Genomic DNA, 22,500 nt, shown 5'->3' on the forward strand with positions numbered 1-22,500 from the left:
GAGAAAAAGGATTTCCATTTATGATTGAAATAATATAAATATCTTTTTTTCTTTTATTAATACCCTTAAAATGAACATAAATTTCATAATAATCATGATTTATTAATTTTATCTTTGTAAAAATACAAAGAAAAACTTTGAATGCATGTATAATAAAATGATACTTATTGACCTTCAAATTCAATAATATCCCATCGTTTTTAAGAAATGGCATTGAAATTTGCCTGTATAACTTTAAAATATATAATAAAACAATGAAAAAAATACCCATTTTCCAATTTTTGTCCCATTATTTTCTGAATTTTACCCATGATTTTTGGGGTTTATTTTGTTATCATAATGAAAAAATTCCTATATATAATATAAGCATACTTGTAGAGCGAGAAAAAAACAAACTTTTCATTATATTGAAGGTCCAACCAGTTCTATACAGGGTCGTAATCCCAGATTTTAGTAATAATTATCAAGGTAGCAGGTAAAATTTGAAAAACACTCATTTTATGATAAATCGCCATGGTGTCGCAAAACCGCGAGTCATAGGCAAAAATCCTATGCAGTTTGGAAATGTTCTAAGTCACCTTATTAAATGGTATGTATATCAAAGTTCATTCATTAAACATCGACAATAGCCGGCCGGCCATCTTACCTTTTTATTTCACGAATTTTGTTACGAAGATCTATGTAATCTAAAGTATTCTATATATATTTCTGTTGGGTGTTTTCAGTTTCAATTTTAGTGTGGCAATGCGGAGCTGGTGATCACTGCCAATATCTCCACCCCTATAGCTTCTTACAATTCTCAGAGTCCTCCCTCTCTCTTTATCAATAGCAATGTGATATATCTGGTTTTTTTCAATTGCCATATGGTCAGGGCCATACATACTTGTGGAAATTCTTATGTTTAAAAAAAGTACCTCTAATGACAAGATTGTTTGCTGAAGAGAAACTTATGAAATGTGCTCCATTTTCATTTGCAACTTCGCCAAGACCCTCGACAATCATCACATTCTCTACCTCCTAATCATTTTTTCCAACTTTAGCATTGAAATCACCTAACACAATTTCCATATCTCTCTCAGGATCTTATCTACTAGCCCCTGCAGTTCATAGTATTCCTTTCCTTTTCTTCAGGGGAATCATTTGCTGGGGCATAGCAAACTTTGATATTCATATTCCACTGCTTTGATTTCAACTTTGCCAGTAACAATTTACTATTTACAGCTCTCCACTTAGTTAATGCCTTCTCTGCTCTTGGTGTCACCATCATTCCTATCCGCCTCTCTTCTAACTCCATCTACTCTTCCTGAGTATGTATATATATATATATATATATATATAGATAGATAGATAGATAGATAGATAGACAGATAGATAGATAGATAGATATAGATGTAGATATAAATAATTATATATATATATATATATATATATATATATATATATATATATATATATATATATATATATATATATATATATATATATATATATATATATATATATATATATATATATATATGTAGGTATATATATATATATATATATATATATATATATATATATATATATATATATATATATCTATATATATATATATATATAAAACGAAGTTTGAGCGAAGCGAAATCTATTTTTGGGTGAGGTAGCCATGTTGTCCTGATGGAAGTTCCTAATAGGTAGCTTCCTAGGGTATATTTGACTAGAGTGATATTCCCAGAGAATTTTACCTTAAGGTATCCAGAATTCTAACTCCTGGAGCGAATATCCCTAAATAATCTTACAGGGATATCGCATAACATCAGAGGACGTATTCTTGATTTCACACAGCTATCTTCACCCCGAACAGTATTAACGCTTCGAGGAGTTATAGTGACAAGAATCTGAAATGAGAATGAAAAGAGAGCCACTCATAAGGCATCTCTCCTATTCCATTCCCAGTGTGTATCTGATGAAGGTGGTAGCGCCCTCTTTATTCCTTGTAGCGATATACGAGGTGCTATAGATACTGTATTATAGGGAGGGGTCAATAAGCCCTCTTACAATAAAAGGAAGGGCGGGTCCATCAGGACGACATAGCTACCTCACCCAAAAATAGATTTTTCGCTTCGTTAAAAATCCGTTTTTTGGGCTCAGGCCATGTCGTCCTGATGGAAATTTACCAGAGCATTACTGTATCTGTGGATTCTCAATCAGTGCCATACTCTCAAGAAAATATTTTCCTGGTCCGTCTAGACCTAGAGACATATGATGTTACCGTCATACATCATTTCATCTGAGCATGAACTATGTTAGTGCTTCCTGCCCCCTACAAGGAAGAGTCGTACTAGACTCTGTAAAAAGTCTCGAGGAGTACATAATAATTATGGATGACAAAAGGACAAGCATGTATAGTGGTCTCGCCCTATACAATATAAAGCAAAGTTTGTATTAGAGTCACTAATGACAGTATGAATTTGTGACACCTTCCCAAATGTGACTACTCTTATTAACTATTGGATAATGGTTGTATCAGCATAATAACAAATCTTGCCTCTTTGCCAGGATCACGTTAGGGTACCACGGCAACCCTTTCAAGGAAGAGTTAGAGTGAGTGGACTTTTGCTTGAATCAGGGAACAGTCTTGAAAGACATTCCATGATAAAAATATCCATATTTTAATATTAATGCTCAGTACATTTCTAATAAAATGAGTGTGGGCGAATAAGACGCAGAGTTCACTATGAACTAGTTAATAAACGTACATATCACATCAACATTTATACAATTTATAAAATATGGATGAAATGCGTTAAAGCATAAAGAAAAACAGTCAACAGAAAATATTGTTCCGTCTACTAGGAAACAGATTTACCATTTCAATTGAATTATTAATAATAATGATATAGTCTGTATACTGTTTATTTACACTAGCGTAAAAAACGCATGGTACAAGTGTCCGTATTATGCTATAGTTCACCGACGTCAATGGAACAGTTCGTAAGGACACTTTCGTGGCCTATCGCTTAGCGTGTAGTTACATACAGTGACTACACACGCACAGTCTTAATTAATCGTCCCAAATTAATTACACTGCTCCTCGCAGATTTAAAACAGAAGGTTAAAGAATTTTACATGCTGCTACCAGAGATCTCTTAAGTTGCTCCACTTGCTTCGCATAGTGCATAAAGAACGCCTTGGATGACTACCAGCCGGTGTACAAACAAGGATGTTCAAAGTCCATATAATTAAAGAAATTTTATGGAGGAGGGAACTTTCCTCGGATCATGACTAACGGGTGTACTATCTGGATCCTTTTTGTGAATAACATTGGTGATTTTCGCCCTTAGTTATAGATAACTTTGAACCCAGGGTTTCTCTTCAGAACAGCTGTTCTCCCATAAAGTCTGAAGTTCTATGAAGATGGACCTTTAGGCACTCCACTGGACATATAGATGTATCTTCCTTCAGAGGGCAGATTCTCTAGGGACCCCACCTGTTGGTGGGTAGCTTGTTCCTGGTAAGGAACGTTGAGTCCGGAAATAGATTCAGTTCTCCCTCCAAGAACTGGACGTGGCCTTCCTCTCTAGAGAGAGCCACTATTTCACTAACTAAGGCCCCCAAAGCGAGTACAAACAGAAATATGACTTAAATTCAAAACTTTCTAAATGCATTCCTCATTGTTCATTATTTATACACAATGAAGAATCATATCTAATGACCATGCAAAGGGTCTATGGAGGGGTTGAAGGGCTAAGCCCAGCATGGGCCTTCGGATTTCATTAAGAACGTCGTTAGAAAGGTCCACCTGTAAGGTATATGGTATCTGACTTGTCAAGGCAGGCTTGAACAATAGAATTGTGTTGGCTGCTAAACATTGCTCATGAAGGTAAATGAAGAATGATAAATAGGAATCTGTCGGGATTTCTTTTGGTTTCTTCGCTTTGACAAAGGATAGCTATTTCTTCCCTGAAGCCTCATAATGTCTTCTGGTTTCCTCCAAAAGTCTAAACTGACTTTTAACACCGAATCTTTTTCTCATCGCTAAGGAGAGAAAATCATGAGATGTAGGTTCCATGTTTTCTGTGATGGAGCAAAGATAGTCGACTTTTGTACTCGCTGAGACAGGGATGGATCCGGAAGCGGTACGAATTTTAGTCGTAGTTCCAATGCTAGAGGAAACCACACGCTATTTGGCCACTTGTGGGCTACTATTGCTTCTTTCCCTTTGAAGGATCTCAGCTTATCGAGAACCTTCAAAAGGAGGTTGTGCGGAGGAACAGATAAATATTGGACCATCTGTTCCAGTCTAGGAACATAGCGTCCACTGCCTCCGCTAGCCCATCCTCTATGGGGAGGACACATAACAATCTATTCTCTTGTTGTCTTTCATCTCAAAGAGGTCTATCTGCAGCTCCAGGACTTGGCTCAAGATGAAGGAGGACGATCCTGCGTCAAGGGACCATTTTGACTCTATAGGTGTAAACCTGGATAGAGCGTCCGCTGTCACATTGGGGAAGCCTTGAATGTGAACTGCTGACAGGTGCCATTTCTTCCATTCCGCCAAACGTAATATGGCCAACATCACTTTGTTGATTTGAGGTGACCTCGACCCTTGTCGATTCAGGCATCTCACTATCACCTCGCTGTCTATAACCAGTCTTATGTGGGTCAAGTGGCGAGGAGATACTTCCTTTAGTGTCAGAAGAACTGCCATGGCCTCTAGAAAGATGATGTGAAATGACTTCAAAAGATTGGACCAAGCTCATTGGTCTCTCTTCTGATGAGAGTGACCTCCCCAGCCTTCCTTTGAGGCGTCTGTGTGGATAGTTACTGACAGGGGAGGAGGTTGAAGAAGTATTGATCTCTTCAACTGCTTGGCATTGGACCACGGCTTGAGAAGCGTTCGCAGTCGAGTCGGTAGAGGTCTTATTAGATCTCTTCGCGCGTTTGATGCGTATTTTCTCCAGACTCCTGTTGCATCGTTTAGCTGTGCTCTTAGCACTGGGTCTGTTATCGAAGCAAACTGTAGAGAGCCCAGCACTCTCTCCTGTTCGCGTCTTGATATCCGTTTGGATTTCAATAGTCTCTTGACATATCCTGCTATTTCTTTCCTCTTCTTCCCAGGAATGGAAAATCGATGTGACTCCAAATTCCAGTGGATTCCCAACCACTGAAATTTTTTAGCTGGAGAATGTCGAGACTTTTTGATGTTGATCTTGAATCCAAGATGTTCCAGGAACTGGATCACTATCTTAAAAGCTTGCATGCATTCTGTCCTGGATGCTGCCCACACCAGCCAGTCGTCCAAGTAGGCTACTACTTGGACCCCCTTTAGGCGTAATTGATGGACGGCTGTGTTCGCGAGCTTCGGGAAAATCCTTGGGGCTATGTTTAGCCCGAAAGGCATGGTTCTGAAGGCGTAAAGTTATCAATGTAACTTGAAGCCTAGAGGTGACGATTAATTGGAACGTGGCAATAAGCGTCAGACGAGTCTATAGAAACAGCATATGCCCTTTTGGGAAGTAGGGTCCTTATGTGTTGAAGTGTGAGCATTCTGAAATTGTAGTTCACTATGAACTTGTTGAGTGGTGGCAAGTCTATAACGACTCTGAGTTTTTCTGAGTCCTTCTTTGGAACACAAAACAGGCTTCCTTAGAATTTGATGGACTTAACTTTCCGGATCACTCTTTTGTCTAAGAGCTCTCGGACATATTCTTCCAGAATGGGGGTTGAGTGTTAGAAGAATTGAGGATATTGAGGTGGAGGACTGCTCCAGCTCCAACCTAGTCCATTCTTCATTAGGCTGTGGGCCCAGGGATCGAAGGTCCAGCGATCCCTAAATAGCTGTAGTCTCCCTCCTACTGGAAGTATCTCACTTCTGCAGTTGTGGACCTGGGGCCTTGCATCCTTGACCACATCCTCCCCTGGATCCCCTTCCTCTTGAAGGGCGTCTAGAAGAACCTCTGGCTGTTCCTCTTGCTTCCGCGTGAAAGGAAGAAGTCTGCCTTTCGAAGGCTGGGTTAAAAACTGGCAACTGTGTCGCCACTTGCTGAGGTACCAGCTGGTACGTTGCTGGAGGTTTTGCCACTATCTGAGGCACCGCGATCACAGGAAATTGTCGTTGCTGTCCGTAGGGTTTATCCGGCCGAGAGGATGGTTTAGGCCTTTTTTTCTTCTTTTTGGGTTGGTGACCCTCATCTGGAGAAGACTTTCTCTTAAGATCTAAGCCCCACTTTTTGAGAAGGTTTCTATTCTCTGTGGCGGCCTTGTCTACTACCTCTTAAAATCACTTCATTGGGAAAGAGGTCTCTACCCCAGATACGAGAGGATATCAGTCTCCTCGGTTCGTGCCTCACCGCAGCCGAGGCGAACACGAACTCTCTTCAGGTTTTCCTAGCTTTAATAAAGCTATAGAGATCCTTCGTAACTGTAGCCAGATGGGTTTTGGCCACTACCATGAACATGACCTGGTTCTTGGGGTCACTTGCCATCGTTTTTAATGTCGTTTGCAACGACATCGATGACGCAAGTCTTTCTTTCGTCTCTTGCTCTCTGCACAAGAGAACGTCCGACAGTTTTGGAAGTTCCTCACCAAACTGACGTTCAGCAATATCAGCTTCCAGATTCCCAACTGAGAAGGTAAGGTGTACGTCCGTCCAGTCTTCTTGGTCCAAGGGCAAGGTCAGAGATAACGGCTTGCACTCCTCCAAGGAGGGGCATGGTTTCCCTGCCTCCACCGCCTTTAAGGCTGCCTTATATACCTTTTCCATGAAGGGAAAGGCTCTGGTTGGAGAGGCCACAAAGGAGGGAAGCTTCTTACTTAAGACTGGCACCTTTGAGTTCGTGAAGCCCCTCTCTTTCATGGAGCCTGCTAGTAACGCCTGTGCTTTACAATGGTCAAGAACTATGACCTCCTTCGGTTCCGTCTCCTCCTTTGAGGCTGGCTCCTTCCTAAGATGGACATAGCAGTCCGGATAAGAATCTTTCTTGGGCTAAAATTCCACGTTTTCCAGGGGAATTGCTCCCAACTTTTCCGATATCACGATCTTCCCGGTTGTCATTGGCATGTGTTCAGCATACCTCCAAGGATTGGTGTCCGAGCACAAAAGAAGATCCTTCACGTTGAGTCGCTTCTGGGGTCCCCCTGATGCTGCAAGTCTACATATCTCCAGTTTCATTGCAGCTTCCTTCTCATCATTCTTTCTTTGAATTTGTTGGATCATCTCAACAATAGAAGAAAGAGTCCTTCCCAGTTCATCTGGGATAGCAGACGATGTAGATGGAACAGGTTCTGAATCCGGAACCGATGTAACCGACACTTAGTCGATTTCTTCTTCTTCTATTTGAGGAGCCTGAGACAGCTCCTCCTCCTGACCTTCTCCTAGAAGGTCTCTCTCTGTAGAATCCGACACCTCCGACATCCTATCGTCCAATTGGATGTCTTGAAGAGCGGCCGAGACTTCAGAATCTACTGGATTCTGGACAGTTGGTATCTCCACCTGAGGCTGAGGAATGACTGCATCAGCTGATGCTTTAGGGAAAAGGTATGCCCTCATCTTCTCATTTAGAAGGTAGGGGCCTGAGGTGTTTTTCTGAAAACCCATCACCCAGGTTCGTAAATTTTCCCTGGCAGCATCCCTTGACTCCGTCGACTTAGGATTGTCAAAAGCCTCGGTAATCAGGTTAGAACATACAGTACAAACCTGAGAGTCCCAATGCCGGAGATCACCTCTGGAGGTTGTGCATGCTGCGTGCCTCCTGCAAAGTTGATGTCCACAGAAGTTCTTACTGCGGACATTACAGAACACACTCCTGCACTTCGGATGGTCCTCCTGTAAAGAGAAGAAAAATCCATGAGTATCAAAAGAAGGCTTTTCACTTATATTGAAACATTTAGCTTATATAGAAAAGCTATAAACGAAAGAAGGAAAGACACATACTAGTATTTCCTGTCCAGTCAATTGCTGTAACCTCCCGAGATATTAAAACTAAGGTTAATTCTATTCTAGAATACCTTATGTAATTTCCTAAACGGAAATTTAAGGTGTAGTTCACCCCTTGAAATAAAGTTTTAATATACGGGATAGAAAGAATACAGAAAGAACTCACTTTCTATATATTGTACGGTCTCAACAAAAGGCTGTACAAGATAACAAGGGGACCGTCCGCAGTGGTATTTTGGCATACCAACTTGAAAAATTCAAAAATCGTTTTATTGTCTCTCTGTATAGAGAAACATATCGTATATGCTCTCCAGAAGTTTCAACCCATTATTTTCATAAATAATGATGATACGGGGGTTTTTGAATCATGACGTCATCATGGGACGTCGTCTGCACGACTGAGTCTGACATTTCGTCTTTGCGTGTTTTTTTTTTTTTGTATATATACATCGATTTTTTCGGTTTTTTTCTCGAATTTCGTACGTCTGGCAATTATGTAACGTATCAGGGGAAGAGAGCTCAGTAAAGACCCTCTCAGCACACGCAGTTAGACGACACATGACAGTATTGTCTTAGACTTCGTAAGAGTGAGACGCACGTGTTTTTGTTTACATTCGCCCAAGTGTTTATTAGTGTTTTTTATAATGCCAAGGAAAAGCATTATAAAAAGGGGTACAAGGAAAGAAATTCTTTCAAAATTAGCGCTTGCTCGGAAGGAAAAAATGAAGAAAAAACAATTGCTTTCTTTGTCATCAGCTCTCGCATTGTCTGCGAGAGAGAGAGAGAGCGGTGAGCCTTCTACCTCGGCGGAGGTTAGTCATTCATTTTCGCTGGCAGATGAAGGAGAATTTGGCGAGCCTAAGCCATCCACATCGTGGGATATAAGCCAGGAATTGCTTTCAAGCCCTCAACCTTCAACCTCACGGTACGTGAGTGAGGACTCGATTTCACCGCCAGTTCCTGATCATAGAATTGGGATTGATATTAGTGATATCCCAGAATATGATGAAAAATACACAATTTCAAGAAAACAGCTAGAAGGAATGATGAAAGGCTTGACTTGTAGAAAGTGAAACTGTAGAAAGTCAGTCAATGTACACGCAGAGAAATGGTATACAACATTTAGAGTATCTTGTGATGGTTGCCATACGGACATTAGCTACCTCCCCCCCAAGGAGGCATGGGAGGGGAAGGGAATGTCATAAATTTGGTGAAGCAAATTTACAAGAAGTGTATCATTCTCTTACTACAGGTATAGGAAGAACAGGCCTGAATAAAATGGGATGATTTTTCTGCAAGCCTCTGGCAGCGGGATCTTATGCCAGACATAGTTCTTATCTTTATAAAGAAATGAAAAAACATTACAGTGATATACAGAAATATATATATGATTATATAAAAAATTTTATATAGAAAATAAGTTGGTAATACCTGATGAAAATGGCGTAATAGATATAGATGTTTCTTTTGATGGAACTTGGTTATCAAGGGGCCATAAGTAACACTTAGGTGTAGGGTTCGTTATTGATGTATTCACAGGGAAAGTACTCGATTGTGAAATTTTGTGTAATTATTGCAAAATATGTGACAAAGGGAAAGAGGAAGGACAAGAAGGAAATAAGCCAGAACATAAGTGCAATAAAAACTTTGAAGGAAAATCTGGTGCCATGGAAGCAGAAGAAGCAAAGAGAATGTGGTCGAGATCATTGAATAATAGTTTCAGATATAAAACATTTGTTGGGGATGGGGACCCGAGTGCATACAATGCAGTATGTGAAATGAATAAAGGTCAAGGGCCATATGAAGGTGTGAAGATAGAAAAGAAGTGTATTTGTCATGCCCAAAAAAGAATGGGCCACATGCTCATAAAAATTAAATCAGAAGTGAGTGAATACATAACAACAAAAAGCAGAAAACAGTTGAAAAGAAGTTTATTGTCAGGAAAAAACAAGTTGACCCAAGCCATTATAAATAATATTCAGGCATATTATGGTATGGCAATAAGAAATAATATAAACACAACAGTGGATCATATGCGAAATGCTAATTGGGCTATCTATTATCACTTGACATCTGATGATGAACACCCAGTCCATCAAATGTGCCCTGCTAGGCCTGAATCATGGTGTTTTTACAATAGAACTGTAGCCAAAAAAGAAAAAATACCATCACATGCAACAAGGAAAAATCATCTTGCAGGAATATCCTTTGAGCTTCGCACACACATAAGAAGTGTTTTCAATAGTTTGGCTGACCCCAAATTATTGCAAAGATGCCTGCATGGCTGGACTGAAAATCCAAATGAATCTCTGCATTCTAGGCTTTGGATGAAGTGCCCCAAACAAAAGTTTTTTGGCATGTCTAGAGTAAAATTTGCATCAAGGTTAACAGTTTTGGAAAATAATTTTGGATACATGCAAAGTAACTTGATGGTAAAGTTATTTGGAAAAAGTCCTGATATAGACACTTCCCTCAAAATTTATGACACGGAAAGAGCAAGAAGTAGAGAGAGAATAAAAACAAGAACAAAGAAGACAGAGAAACAAGGAGAAGAATATAAAGCTGGAGGATTTTAGCTCTGCAAAACCCTGGCAACAATGAGGGAGGAGGCAGCTCCCGACACCCTTACACTAAGTGTATTAGTACACTTAGGGTATTAATACCCCTTTTAAGGGGGGAGGTGGGAACCAGGAGCCTTGCTGTAGAAATCAACAATATCAACAATAAAAATAACAAGTAAGTTTCCATAATAATGTTTTTCTCATTTTTTTTATGAAAAATGCAAAAAATTTACATGGCAAATCTTTAGGAGCTCATAACTCGAAAACATACTTATCCGCACTTAGGTACATTTTGCTTAGTTATTTATTGTTCAATTTTAAAGATAAAGATATCATTGAAAAGAAGAATAAAAATGCCACAATTCTGTCAGACAAAATTTTAATTTTCATTTTACTTGTTTTTCACGATTATTTTCCTTCTAGACGAGAAAAAAAGTAAAAATTCATTAAAAAAAAAGGAAAATCAAAATTCTGTCTGATAGAATTGTTCGGTTGATAGAGTAGTTTTTATGGTAAAAGTTTCAATACAATTGGTATTATAGTAGTCGGGAAAAATGTACCTAAATTTCTTTTTTAAATCATGATTTTTGTTAATAAATCCGAAACTTTTTGATCAAATGACTTGAAATTTTTATGTGATAAAGGTACTATATATGTCTAAAACATATATAGAAATGGTGTAATTTGGTTCATTAAATAAAAAAATGGCGGGCATGGCGGACATGGCGGACAGTCCCCTAAAGTATGTTTAAGAACTTTAGTGTTATCACAAACTCTGTACTGCAGTTATACTAATGCAGTGTGTACTACACTACAAATATAGTAACTACTGTACATCGCATGCTGTTGTGCCGACCGGCGTCTACCCCTATATAGTTCAAAGATATACTACCTTTAACTAATAGGCGGCAGCACACTGATTCTCAAATGTGTGCCGGCCGGCAATTATTGCCAGCCGACAACTGAAAACACTAATACCCGGCTGCAGGCCGCTAATCGTAGTGGCCAGCAGATTCGGGATGTGTCACCACTGCCGGCAGGAAAATGTAGTAATACCCATGCCCACCGGCAGTAGCTAAGAACCAAAGAACCTCCACCTGCCCGGCTGTCGGCTGTTAAGCCGGCAGCCGGGTTAGGGTTACAACACAATAGTCAGAGAAACAATATGGATGTATGGTTATAAGGCGGCATTGCCATACGACCTTCCATCCAGAAAGAGTGAACTTTTGGAAGGGAAGAATGTAGCATTCAGGCTTCCAAAGAATCCATAGCCTGCCGGGCTCTACCGGCAGACATGGAAGGGAGACCAAGGGAGGTCTGGGGTTCATTCTGCAAAGAACAAAGGGTCTTTGCCAGCCGACACGTAATTGCCAACCGGCAGAGAGCTGAGCCGGTCCTCCATCCTAACCTACACTAGGTACGGAAGTAGGACTGCGGCCAAAAGATAATAAAAGAAAGAGAGGTGGGGAAGGGATAAGGGTCCTATAAACTTCGTTCAAGCAAGAGACACACTCAGCAGTTAGGGAAGCTCATCCTAACCTAGAGTTGTCTATTAGGGAGGAAGACTGGCAATACTTGCTATCCTCCTCCCGACCAGAACAAATTTAGGTGAAGTTATTTCGCCGGGCAACAGAGAAAACTCATTTTCCAGCCCGAGAAAAACAACACAGGACAGTCTGCTAGGCCACTAGAGGAAGGAATCAGCTCTTACAGAATCCTTCTGTGCTACAGGTCCTATTATTTATAAATTATCCAAATATTTAGTCAAATTACTTTCCCCGATCTTAGGACCTATTTCAACCTCTCAAATAAGAAATTCTGTTGATCTTTGCGAAAAGTTACAAAAAGTTAACCTTATGTCTAAATAGATTAGTAAGTTTTGATGTAACTTCATTGTTTACCAAAGTGCCGGTAGATGACTTATTGGATTTCCTGTCGGGTATTTTAGATGCTTATGATTTACCTTTATCAACCCATACTATTATTGAGCTCATTTGTTTGTGCATTAAAAAGTGTAAATTTGGTTTTAATGGAGATTTCTATGAACAGGTTTTTGGTATGGCTATGGGTAATCCTTTGTCCCCACTTTTATCCAACATATATATGGAATTTTTTGAATCTAGATTAATCCCTTCAGTGTGGTCTTCCCAAATTGTGTGGTATCGATATGTTGATGATGTTCTAGGTATTTTAGAAGAAAATTTTAATCTTGAGGGCTTTGTTTCAATCATTAATTCATTAGTATCATCAATAAAATTCACTATAGAAAATGAAGAAAATAACCTTATCCCATTTTTAGATATTTTAATAGTTAGAGAAACAGATAAATTTAAGTTTTCCATATATATAAAGCCTACAAATAATTTTTCATATGTACATTTTTACTCCGATCACTCTAAAAATATTAAGCATTCAGTTTTTTCCTTCATGTACCTTAGGGCATTGAGAATTTGTAGCCCAGATTACATTGAGGAGTTCACTAAAATAGAAAAAATTGCAACAGATCTTTGTTATCCTAAATATTTCTTAGAAAAATGTATGGATAATGCTAAGAAAACATTTTATAGTGTCCAATTAGAGAGAAAGGAAACAATTAATAATAAGCTTTGTTTGCCATTTCATGTTTGTTTTTTAGATATTATACCCCTTTTGAAAAAACTATACATTGCTGTAGTGTTTAAATATAATTGTACATTAAAAACATGTTAATTAAGAATAGTTCTGGAAATGATAATAATGTAATATATAGCATTCCTTGTTCAGAGTGTAACCTATTTTATGTTGGCCAAACATCAAAAAGTATACCAGTCAGATTAAAACAACATTAGGTGGTCCTCTCCAGGGGTTCTCTTAATAATGCCTTGGCCTCCCAATGGTTAGGGTCAAGTCACAGAATTGGTTGGTCAAAGATGGAAAAAGTAATCCATGTAAATGACTACTTCCAAAGGAATATTGTTGAATCATTTTTAATCTCCTGTACTCAAGGTAGAAATTTGAATCTAAGCCCAGGTCTGTTTTCCGTTAATCCAGTATTATCCTTTTATCTAAAATCTAACTTCTCCGGAATTATTAAGAAACTGACAGCTGTTGGATCCCCTTCTCCAGTATAAATACGATGTCTTTGTATATGTATTCTCATTGCAGAGTTTGATAATGTCCTGAGTGGATGAAAGTACTAACTCTAATCAAGTCTTTTTCATTTTTCCTTTCGTGGCTATAATATATATATATATATATATATATATATATATATATATATATATATATATATATATATATATATATATATATATATATATATATATATATATATATATATATATATATATATATATATGTATATATGCATATATATATATATATATATATATATATATATATATATATATATATATATATATATATATATATATATATATATATATATATATATATATATATATATATATATATATATATATGGCGTTGGTCTTACCAATCCCTTAACAACGTGTTTCACTTAAGCCCAAAAGATATCCAAACTATATTTCATAAATTCCCTCTCCACCATCTGTAACTTCCCAATCTGATTCATCGTTCTAACATTCCAATAACCTGTTTTCAATTTTTCTTTAGTATTTGTAAACTGGGAGATTCTTTTTACCTTGCTACGCCCAAAAGAAATGCCCATTCTGTCATCTTCCTTATGTGCTGGATACACCTAATGATAGCCAGTTCCTTGGGTTGCTGGATGAAATGCCGATAGACGTAATGTCGAAAGACATAACATCGAGAGTCAAAATGCCGACATCCGTTCGAAAACCTATCAAAGTCGACTAAAAAACTTAGTGATAATAATAATAATAATAATAATAATAATAATAATTTTATATAAGATAAGCATAAAAATAGGAAAATTCAAAAGAGGTTAAGAATTCTTATTCCTAATAGGAAGAAAGTATTTTCGGCGTAAAAAAAAAAAAAGATAATTCTAAAAACAGTTACAAATTATGAGCAATTGCTCATAAAATTTTTATCACCTGATCGATATTGGAATTTGTTACCAGGTTCTTAAATCTCTCGTAAAATCTACCATATTTTGTATTTTGCCTTCAATTTCACTTACATTGGTTAGTTACGATACAAGGATCTAGGTCCTAGGACAACTGCCCCCCGGCAACTGCCTTCTGGACAATTGTCCCCGGGTCAGTTGCCCCCATAGGACAACTGCTTGCTTAATCACCATTTTTGTGTTGAAAGCATTAAGCTATGCCACCTTCAATTGGATTGTTTACATTATATTTCTTATCAAGCACTCTGAACATAATTGAATTTTGCGCCAAAAATCAAGAGTTTTTACAAATGTCTTCCTTTTACTAATAATAGCGATTGTTACGAAATCAGCATGGATTAAGGTTGGGTTCAAATTGTGGTCTCTAAAAACATAAAAGTGAGCTCGTAAGCTTGCTCGTCCTTTTTGCTAATTAGTATTTTGTTACTTGTGACAAAGGTATGGATCGTATACAATTGCTTCCCTAAAGGAGGAGAATCAAACGTCCCATCCCAAAATTATGTTGAATTCGTTTCTAGCATCCTCAGATTGTTACACTTTGAGTAAATAAAGATGGTCTTACTATCGGGAAGCAAAAAACCTTCTACCCTTGTAGTTGTCAAATATTCACCTCCATTTACATTGTGTTATGCAGTTTTCTAATGTGATAACTACCAAGATAGAATAGTTTAAAAGAAATTATAAGCAAACAATTATCTGTCATTATTTTCATCCATATTACATATAAAGTTATTATTAAAGTATTATCAAAATCTTGAATTTGACATTATGTCCTCTTCATACGTCGATATTATGACCGGTAACATAATATCCGTCGACGTTATATCCATCGGCATTTTGTCTGTTTACCGTTGCTTGGGATGCGCAGTGCCTATCTAACTAATGCAAGTGCCCCCTGGCGTTCCATACTAATTTTAGTAAGATTATCCACCAGGAATCAGGAGTAAAAGCCGAGGAGACAGTTTGTGCATCGGATTAAACCTAATCCATCATCCTGCTGCCACTGACTTACTTTATCGAGATTTAAGAGGGCATTTCCTTCACACCCATAGCTATCATTACACCAAGCTGCTTATCCACCTATACGAGTATTATCGTTGGCAAACATAAATCTCTAAGATATATATGTGTGTATGGTGTGTATATATTATTTCTGTAAGATGAGAGAGAGAGAGAGAGAGAGAGAGAGAGAGAGAGAGAGAGAGAGAGAGAGAGATAAAAGACGCTGTATTATAATTTTATATCTTTAGTATCTTGCAATCCTGGCCTCAGTCGCATACCCTCTTGCGTAAATATCAATATTGTTCCATTATCTCAACTTACTTTGCAAGGTAAGGACGATTTTTTTTTTGTGACATTGGGTTCTATTTTTACACGGTGGTTTGTCATTTTCTGCTATATTTTTCATTTTCCATATTCGCCTGTCGAATACGCTTGTTCAGGAATGGTTACGGCAAATTTTCTCCTTCGTTTCCAAGTTGTATTCTTCACACATATTCCCCTTTTGTTATGCAAGATTTTTGCTTCACACTGTGGTTGTCTGTTCCTTCCTTTCCCATTGGGCTTTTTTTCCTATACAAATTGATTCCCTGTCAGTGGCAGGCCGATCTCAACATGTTTTTATTTCAGATAAGAAGAGTTTTTTTTTTTTTTTTTTTTTTAATTAAAGGATTATTCACCTTCTACTCGGGAACAGTTCCCTTATTTATCCTTTGTAGATTAATAACAATAATTTTTTTTTCATTGTAATCTAACATTCACTTCCAACTTTGGTTTTCAATGAGTACGAATAATAGATTTTATAAATTTCAAATTAATTTGTAGTTTATGTAAATATGTCTGTCATCTATCTCACCTCTGCCTGTATATTGGTGCGGTCAATAATACCTAAACTTGAACTCAGTATTTATGTTTAACGTAATGTTACTTATTATTTCTTCTCAAATTCATCAGCTAAGTGCAAGTGCCTTAGGAATTCATTAGTAAAGATGAATAAATGTGATAATCGCCATTTCATAACCCTTTTTTTATAGCATATGAGTAAATCTCAAAATATCCCTGAAAATTTCGGAAATTGCTTCGCAATAAAGAGATTACTCTCTAGAGTCCAAGCCAGTGGAACTAGAAAAATCTCGAGTGCTCAATCTTTTTATCGTTGAATAATTTTTCGTTATAACTCTATTAACGATGGAGGGCCTCCGCTACAATCCAATCCCGTTGAACATACAGTTTGGATGAACTGGTTTCATTTGTGTATTAAAAAAGAAAGATACTTTTAACTTTCTTTTTGTCCATTCTCCAATGTAGCCTTTAAAAGCCGCTCGTGAATTCCAGAAGCAAGGGATAGTGACATTGCTCTAGCAAGTAGGACAAAGCCCAAGAGACTGACCATATATACTTATGATCAGCGCCTAAGACCCCTCTCCACCAAAGCTATGACCGGGGAGAGCAAGGCAATGGCTGCTAATGACTCAGCTGGTAAACCTATGGGCTCCTCCAAACACCACATTCTTAGGTTACAAGGATGGTGAGATTACAGACACTAAAGAGACTAACGAGTTTGAACGGTACTCAAACCCTACTCCGGCAATTACCAGGCAGGGGCGTTTCCAATAGGCCACCGCAACCCTTACAATAAATCTTTTGCTCTATTCTGAATAAGTCTTTGAAATGATTATACAAAAATATTATAATGCATTATCTCTCTCTCTCTCTCTCTCTCTCTCTCTCTCTCTCTCTCTCTCTCTCTCTCTCTCTCTCTCATACACAAGGACAGAATTGCCCATTCCATTTTTGTAGTAACGAAGGTAGGTTATTAATACAGACCTATTATCAGGGATGCCAATCAACCAAACGATTTTTGTCTATATCCCTATTGGTGTAATGATTCTTTAAAATTCTACATTGCTAGTAATACGTTCTCCAGCCAACCAATAAATTTTAATCATTTGTATTACTGAATATTCAGTCAATAACTTTGACGGCATAAAACTACCTACCTTAAAAAATATTACTTCGTCTTTAACAAGTTTTTTTACCTAGAATTTGCTATGCAATATTTTATAGTTAAGGTCCCTTATATATCAAATTTGTTATTCTCGGCTTCGGTTCAACTTCAGTTCCTTATGTTATGGTTTACCAGAAAGTCAGGATCCATGTCTCCTCGTCGGAGGTAATGCAGTCCACACAAAATATCATGTAATTCAATTGATCTTGCACGGTGTGTTTCGTATTTTAGTATCCACTCTTACCAAGCATAATATAATGCTATATCATGGATTCAAATATCCGATGCAAAATGGGGCCATGACACGGACAGTTATTACACAACGGGGATTGTGTAAAATCTATTTCAATATCATTCCCTTAATAACTGTTTCAACATTCAAAATGGCATAACAATAACAGAGTAAGGAAATAATAGCCAGAAAACATCAACAATAACTATATTTAATATTAAATATGAATATTTTCAGTATTTTACAATATTTAAAAAATTTACATAAATTTGTCTCATTTCAATAGAGGCCTGTCTTTACGATTTAAATCGTAGAGACTTATTAGGCAACTTCCGAAGGTCAAACAACAAAGTTCTAGAAAGCAGTTTCGAATGTAAAAGATGATAGTCAGAACACATGTTCTGATAATATTCGATCTTCCAAGAATAATTTGTTATTTTTATACATCAGAAGCGTTGTAATAAAGGAAGAAATTTTGTAGTATCACAGCAGGGGTCACAGAAATGTCTCAACAAGAGCAATGTTAACTTGAAAAAAGAAAAAAAAAAACAAGTAAGTCTGCTATTAAATCATCTCCTATCCTCTATATATAACTTCCAGACGTGTCTCATATAAAATTCACGAAACTCCTTGAAGGATAATCACGCAATATACACATCTGGCGATGTAGAGCCAGTTGCGAAAAAAAAATCCAGAAATTCTTCTTCTAGATTACAGCTTGATATATGAGCTACAAATCATTACAATGCTTTAATCGTATCATTAACATTTATCTCAAAGGTCTTTTAACATAATATACATGAATTTAATGCATATATAACAACCAGTATACAGTGCTAGCTCGTTTTGCACTTTTGAAAACCTCAATTTCCCACCCCTTAGTCTGTCACAGTTCTACGTGGCAACTTTCATTGACCATAGTACATGAGTATTGTTAATTTGCTTTACCGTATTCTCTTTTTTTCTAACACAAATATCAACGTTTGAAAAATCTTGTGCCTGGATCTTTTTCAAGGAAAGGAATAACTCTATTTGGTCTGATTGGCTATTAAATGGGTTAGTGAGCTTACTCAATTTTGGCTATATAAAAACCATGTGTGCAGGTGTGTTTGTTTGTGTGAAAGTGTTACTATCTCATCCAGTATTTTATGTATCCAAAAGTTGAAAAGTTCGTAGTATGTAAAGAAAGGAAAATAATGGAACATTTTGGTGGGACCTATAAAAACAATAAATCTTCATTTGCTTAATAATTGAATAATGTTGTACAGAGACACACACGCATTTGTATATATATATATATATATATATATATATATATATATATATATATATATATATATATATATATATATATATATATATATATATATATATATATATATATATATATATATATATATATATATATATGCATACATATATATATATACATATATATATATATATATATATATATATATATATATATATATATATATATATATATATATATATATATATATATAAATATATATATATATATATATATATATATATATATATATATATATATATATATATATATATATATATATATATAGAGAGAGAGAGAGAGAGAGAGAGAGAGAGAGAGAGAGAGAGAGAGAGAGAGAGAGAGAGAGAGAGAGAGAGAGAGAGAGAGAGAGTGAGAGAGAGAGAGAGAGAGAGAGAGAGAGGGGGGGGGGGGGGGGATTTTGCATGATATTTTATGCGTGAATTGGTCACAATTATATAGTAGTGTAGATCCTGTTGTCCCTTTGAATGAGAATCTAGTCAACATAATTGATAGGCGTATCCCTTCGCGTGAGCTAAGGAACCGAGTGGAGGACAAACCGTGGTTCAGTGATGATTGTAGACATGCTTATTTGGAGAAGCAGGTGGCCTATCACATTTGGAAGGGTAACAGATCAGATTTGACATGGAACAAATATAGTCAGCTTCGAGCTTTTGCTGAGAGAGTTTATGCCTCAACTGAAAAGGAGTACAATTTAACCATAAAAGAAACCCTTTCTGGTACAACTCAGGAACATAAATGGTGGTCTACCCTTAAATCTGCACTCTTTGGTGTAGATGCAACAGTTCCTCATTTTCTTAAACCAGATGGCTCAGTCACCCACTGTCCAAAAGAAAAGGCAACCCTTTTGGCTGATGTTTTTGACAGTAAACAAAGTAATGAAAAACTTGAACTTCCTCATTCCTGTTTTCCTGAGGCTAAACTAACTAGTTTAGTTTTATGATCTCGTGAGATTAAAGCTCTGTTGATGGACCTTTATGCTTATGGAGGTGTAGACCCAAATGGTATTTTTCCTTTGTTTTTTTATAAAGACACCCGATTTCTTAGCTCCAAAATTATCTGTTATTTTGCGCAAGTTAGCAAGAAGAGGAGCTTTTAGCACTTGTTGGAGAATTGGTAATGTTACTCCTCTATGTAAATGTGTTTGTGGTAGCTCCATAGTTTGCAATTTCGTTTTCGTAAAGGCCTTGGAGCATGTGATGACCTTTCTTACAATCTCCAATGCTGTACAGAAATCCCTTGATTATGGTCAGGAAGTTCGTATGATTCACCTTGATTTTAGTGCTGCCTTTGACCGTGTTAATCATAAGGCCCTTGTTTTCAAACTGAAACAGTTGGGAGTGGGTGGTTCGTTTCTTAGCATTATTATTGATTTTTTAAGTAATTGATCTCAAAGAATTGTTGTTGATGGGCACCATAGTGAGTATACGAATGTGATATCCGGTGCTCCACAGGGTAGTGCTCTTGGCCCATTACTTTTCATACTACATACATATGACATGTGGTTTGGCCTAAAAAACCAGCTTGTTGCATATGCAGATGATGCTACTCTCTTTGCATCAGTTCCATCCTCTGAATGTAGATCCGAGGTTGGTGAATCCCTTGATAGAGATTTAGCTAAAACTAGTGCATGGTGCAAATTATGAGGTATGAAGGTGAATCCTAACGAAACTCAAAGTATGATCGTAAGTAGGTCAAGAACGGTGTCTCCTCAACATCCGGATCTCAGTATTGATAATGTTTCTTTAAATTTGTATGACTCTTTTAAACTTTTAGGTGTGATTCTCAACAGCAAATTTGCTTTTGAGAAACACAACAGGATTGTGTCTTTTGCAATTGCATAAAATTTGGCTTATTGAGAAAGTCTTACAAGATTTTCGGTGATCATTTATTTCTGAAGGAGTTTTTTAATTCTTTCGTTGTACTTTGTTTTATCAACCTGCAAAGTATATTCTAAAACTCCTGTTTTCGCTCATGTTTACATCTATGACGTCATCACACCGCCTACGCTACGTGTCAATCCAGTCGTCAGAAATAACAATAAGAAAAATCAAAAGACGATTAATCAAAGAAAATATTATCAATTAAGTATTCTAATTTACTTGTCTTTTAATTGTATTATAATCTGTTCAAAAAGATCGTTTATTTATTCTTTTTCTAAATGATTATTACGTATTTTGTTTGGAATTATGGTATTTATGTCGTCTATGATTGGCGAGTCCATTATTGGTTTAGGGGAAAATTAAAGTCAGGATGACTTAAGGAGTCGTGAATTTTATCATGTCCAACATAATATGTTGATACAATAAAACCGAGAGAGAAATAAAACATAATGGCAAGTAATGAAGTTTGTTTAAAAAGTGATCTCACGAGAAAAAGACAGAAAAGAATATTGTCTGAGACCCTTCCTCCCCTTCAGTTAGAAATCAAATTGCTGTTTCTCAAGTTTCCAATAGATGGGATTAGGAACTAGTTTATAGTTAAAAAATCAGGATTTTTTTTTTACGAAATATAATGAAATTAACCTCTTGGTCCCCCGCATATATATAAGAAAAATATAAGAATGATATTGGCTATGAGCTGATAATAAAAATACTATCAAATCATAATTTCAGTAGATTTAATTTATTCGTCCAGGTTCCAGGTTCCAGGTTCCTCGTTGCTCTCTCAACAACACAGCGATTGTGGGCACACTACTAGAAGAAACGCAGTAGATGCAAAAAAGCAATGTAACTTGCTTTAGAAAATTAATCATCATTAGTTACCTCCTACACAGAGAGGACAGCTTGCACACTTTTACTTCTGACTGTAAGGGCCTGTCTAATATACCGGGCAACATCTTTAGTTGGTGTTTATAAATTCTCTAATTCTATGCCATTATTTCTAAATTTTCTTTACAGGAAAACATATGCTACATAGTATCCTCTGCCTCCATACACAACATATAAAGCCTATCGTTATCATTACTGTTTCTATAATCTTCTTTTAAACATTACTATTATTATTTAATGCTAAATTACAACCCTATTTGGAAAAGCAGGATGCTACAAGCCCAAGGGCTTCAACAAGGAAAATAGCCCAGCGAGGAAAGGAAATAAGCTACAGGATAAGTCTATGAACAATAATAACTTTGAAATAAATCTTTCATTTGTAACCTATAAAAACTTCAAAATAATAAGCGGAAGAGAAATAAGATAGAATAGTGTGCCCGAGTGTACCCTCAAGCTAGATATCTCAAACCCAAGACAGTGAAAGACCATGGTACACAGGCTATGTCACTATCCAAGACTATAGAACAATGACTTGATTTTGAAGTGTCCTTCTTCTAGAAGAGCTGCTTACCATTCTATCATATTCAACCTTGTTTTCATAACTATTACTGCCTTTTTAGTGTTAAGTTCTCCAATATAATCTC

This window comes from Palaemon carinicauda, chromosome 6, assembly GCF_036898095.1.
Source record: "Palaemon carinicauda isolate YSFRI2023 chromosome 6, ASM3689809v2, whole genome shotgun sequence".
Taxonomy (NCBI): Eukaryota; Metazoa; Arthropoda; class Malacostraca; order Decapoda; family Palaemonidae; genus Palaemon; species Palaemon carinicauda.